Here is a 4,386-nt window from a genome sequence, read left to right as displayed (position 1 = left end):
ACTGTTCCAATTTGCCTATCTCCCAACTGACAAACATTATGCTCCTTTAAAGTGAATTGGCACCAAGTGATAGGGCCCATGTTATATCAACCTGATTAATGTCAGAGCAGAAGTAGACTGTTTCACCTCTCAGACAGACTGCCTTTAAAATATTTATACAGTTGAGTACCCATATATATTTCCGCTGGGCTGCAGAAACCTTAATCTTTTAAATAAAATACAAAAACAACTAAATAGATCGTCTTTGAGTGCAAGACTGGAAGCTGCGTTGCGAAACATTGTTATTTTGATTAATAGTGATTTGAATGTTTTCAACCAGATAATGTTTCTGTATTTTTATTCACCGTGATTTGAATATCCTCTGCTGGATAATTGCACATTTTACTAATTACGGTTTGAATGTTTTCAACCACATGATATTTGTGTAATCAAGGAGTAGAATAATGACTGTATTATGCATTCGGTCCAGAGTTTGTTAGTGGAGCCCTGTAGCTCAGCGGTCAGAGCGCTCGCCTGGCAAGCGAGAGGATCTGGGTTCAATTCCCGGGCAGGGTGAAATGTTAGGCAAGCTTCCTTACTCCACACGCCTGTGTTTACCTAGCAGTAAGTAAGAACCCCGGGTATAATAATCCCTTCAAAAAATTCAGTCAGTTCACTTTACAGTATATTTTGTGAAACGCTTTGAGACATTTTGAAGATGTGATAAAGTGCTGTATCAAATTCGAGGATTATTATTACTACAGGGTGGGCAAACTGGGAGGATGAGAAGAAACGTAGCGAAGGGCTTTAATCCAAATTGATCTTGTGATCCCGTGAGGAATCCATTACCTCTCTCACCCTCAGTCAATCTCTTTGCACAATAGGATTGACAAAAAAGTACCGAGCAAAGCAATGGCAATGTTGTGGAGTCCTTAATGAGCTATTCTGACCGAGTGGAATTGTGGAGATAAGAAAAATAATAAGAATAATAATCCTTGCATTTGATATAGAGCCTTATCACGTCTTCGAGACGTCTCAAAGCGCTTCACAGAATATACTGTAAAGTGAATTGACTGTATATTTTGTGGGTGAAACGCAGCGGCCAATTTCGCATGGAGGCGTCCCCACAAACAGCCGTGGATTGAGTGAGCAAATTATTAATTTTTTAAGGATTAATATCCCCGGAAAAGCGATCGTCCAATCGACAAGCAACCGGGTTCCTACTTACTGCTCGGTAAACAGAGGTGTGTGTGTGGAGTAAGGAAACTTGCCCAACCTTTGGCCCTGCCTGGGGATCAAACCCAGGTCCTCTCACTTGCGAGGCCAGCGCTCTAACCACTGAGCTACAGGACTCCAGGAGGTAGGAGTTATTGTGTTGAACCCAGCACCGGACCGGATTCCAGTTTCTTACCTGGCAATCTGCTGGGTTGTCAGTTTGATGGATGTCGTTTGTAACTCTTTTTAGAGCTGTAACAACAGGGAGCTGCGAATCAGACACCTGAAATTATTAATCTTGCCAACTTCTCTCGCACTCCATCTCGTGACACGCGGTTAAAATAAGAGTTCCCTCGCAGCAAGTCAGGCTGCAGTAGAGAAACATTTGCGGTTTAATGGGATGGCAAGCTACAGTCTAATTTGGCTAATGGCCTGTGATCCACCCGTGAGCTATTTTCTCTCTTGCGAAGAGAGACAGCTACCCAATAATCTTCACAACTGCTCGGATCACGCCCTATTCTCCCCCAAACCTCTTTTATCGCACAAATTGACTCTGTGTCCTGAACATTTAAATCACTCTATCAGCAGGCTCCAGTGGGTGGATGTGTATTCAGACAGCTGTCAGCGCACTGAAGGGGATATATGACTTGCTTTTGTTCGTCTGTCAGAGTGAGCGGAGAATGGATAGCAATCACCAGTACCAATGATGCACCCGAGCTTCCCTTATACTGTTCTCATCCGCCTCCACATATGCAAACGTCAACACTTTGCATTTGATACAGCGCCTCATCACGTCTTCGAGACGTCTCAAAGTGCATCACAGGATACACTGTAAAGTGAATTGGCTGTGTATTTTGGGGGCGAAATATAAATTTTCACCAAAGTGAAACAAATTTGCTTTTAATCAATCGTCACATTGCTGTTTGCGGAATGGCCCAGATCGGATTCGCTGCTGTGTTTACCTGTGTAATGGTCGCTACGCTTCAAAATAACTCAGTGCGACTTTGAAATGCTTGAAAATCTTGCGAGATGCTAAGGTGTTCCCTCAAATGCAATGATTAGTATTTTGGTCTGGTACTAGATGATGTATTTGGTGCTTTTCTCTGTATGACCCAGAAATATCTGTTTATTTTGGTGATGTGTCCAGGGATAGCCTTGCATTTGAATTGCTGCTGATCTTAAGCACTGTTGGCTTCGGTCTCGGTTTCATTCTTACGGATTCTGTATATTGTTTGAGTTTCTCATTCGTTGAGTGAAATGGCTGATTTTTCCGTTTCCTGTTGGTTCAGTGGACTGTGGTATGTGTTTTCATATGGTTCATTGCAAGCGCTACTCGATTCCTGTTGATCCATCGAATCAATCTCCTTAACTTGGCTGGCGGAATTGGGAATAACAAGTTTAATGCAGTGCATCTGATTCCTGAATTAGGGGAGAAAGTTTGAATGGGAAACTCAAGTTCAAAGTAGTGATGTCAGGAGATTGCAATGAACTCCTTTTTACCAGCCTGATATTGAATGATTTTGAACGGTCCTGTTTGCATTATAAGCTGGATCTGATATGATTCAACGTAATAAATGTGATTCAGTGAAATACTCAAGGCATTTCCTGCGTGTGACAGGCATTATGTAATTGTATATTGTAATATACCACTCACTGCATCACACTGTAATGTAATAACCCATCATGGAGTTTTATTGGGTGATGTGATATAAATGCAGTAGCTCATCATGCGTTATCATAAACCACTAAAAATTTCACTCTGTCCATGTATCAATGTCACTCTCAATCCTGAAGTGCGTTGCTGTCTTGGAATGCACGAAAAAAAGCACATGTTATTCTTTTTTTTGATGGGCACAAACGATTTGTGTTGCTTTGCTTACTGTTTTTTTAATCATTTTACCGTTTTTCAACCCCACGAAAGGGTTGTCATGGCAAACAGCAATGAGCAACCAGAACACTTAAGTGAAATGTGAGTTTCAATCTGCAGGGACATTAGAATGATTTACCTGGATGGCACCAGGGAATATTACGGTTTGCATGTGACTCTCGCAAATTATTATCCAATCTGCAATGCCATTATATCTCCCGATGTCATATTTTTTAATCAGGTCATTCTTAACGTTCAGCAGCGTTCCGAGACTCTGTCCTGCCACCCAGGGCACGATACGAACGCAAGTTGTTGTGCTTAACGATCTGAAGCTTAGCAGCTTCCTCGTGACATCGAAACTGTTTTCGATTCATTTCAAAGTCATTTTCTTCATCCATTTACACAGCGATTCCTCACACAGGGTAGCGCCCCAGAGCACTTGACACTGGCGGAGCCTGGGGCAGAGCGAGGGGGGAGGTGACCGTAAAGCACAGTCACAAAGGAAGGTGTTTTAGGTGGGATTTGAAGGTGGGGAGGGAGGGGAGGGGGCAAGACGGAGGGATTGAGGGAGAGAGTTATCCTTGATAGCAATCAGGAGAGGTTGGGGGGGTGGGGTGGGGCGGTTAGGCTGGCAACTTGGCAATTGTATACTTCAAATGATGCATGCAGCCTCTTACTGCTGGTATATAAAAAAAACTAATTTACCTGTGGTTTGAATTATCACTTCATTAGACAGACTGTTCAGTAGAGGATAGAGTGAAAGCCAAGAGATGAGATCTTATGATAGTCTTCAGAGAGACGTGCCTTCTTTTGTCAAGTGTTCTGTTTGTTCTTGGAGATAATAATCCCACAATCTCAGGCAGTACTTTAATTTCATTCTGAAACGCAGTGACAAATACGACAGTCAATTTCACTGTGATATCATTCTGCTGACCGTTGAAATTGCTGTTCATTCTTTTGAAATAACATGCCGGTTAAACATATGTTGAAGTGTAACTGAGTATGACAATGGGATGGGTATACTTGGGGGAGTATGACATTTTAGCCAGACATTCTTTTTGTCTTGCGCTGAAGAAAGAAAAGAATAATAAACAATCCTTGCATTTGATATAGCGCCTTGTCGCGTCTTCAAGACGTCTCAAAGCGCTTCATAGAATATACTGTAAAGTGAACTGACTGTATGTTTTGTGGGCGAAACGAATAATTTAGCCACTGCTGTCTGCCAGACGGAAGGAAATTGGACTTCCCCATTTAACTCCAAACCTTATCGTTTGCCTCAATCTTACAAAACTACGTCTTTTAAAACCAACACAGTTCAATGACAG

General features: G+C 42.1%; 1 non-coding gene across 1 annotated transcript; it reads left to right on the top strand.

Annotated features, from left to right (window-relative positions):
* The first annotated feature begins 482 nt into the window (after nucleotides 1-482).
* On the top strand, nucleotides 483-556 carry trnaa-ggc. The gene has a single exon. It is a non-coding gene; the product is annotated as a tRNA-Ala (tRNA).
* The last annotated feature ends 3,830 nt before the right edge of the window (nucleotides 557-4,386 follow it).

Source organism: Callorhinchus milii, unplaced genomic scaffold, assembly GCF_018977255.1.
Source record: "Callorhinchus milii isolate IMCB2004 unplaced genomic scaffold, IMCB_Cmil_1.0 Scaffold13, whole genome shotgun sequence".
Lineage (NCBI taxonomy): Eukaryota > Metazoa > Chordata > Chondrichthyes > Chimaeriformes > Callorhinchidae > Callorhinchus > Callorhinchus milii.
Note: the sequence above shows the minus strand (reverse complement) of the source record. Positions and strands in the feature narration are given on the sequence as shown.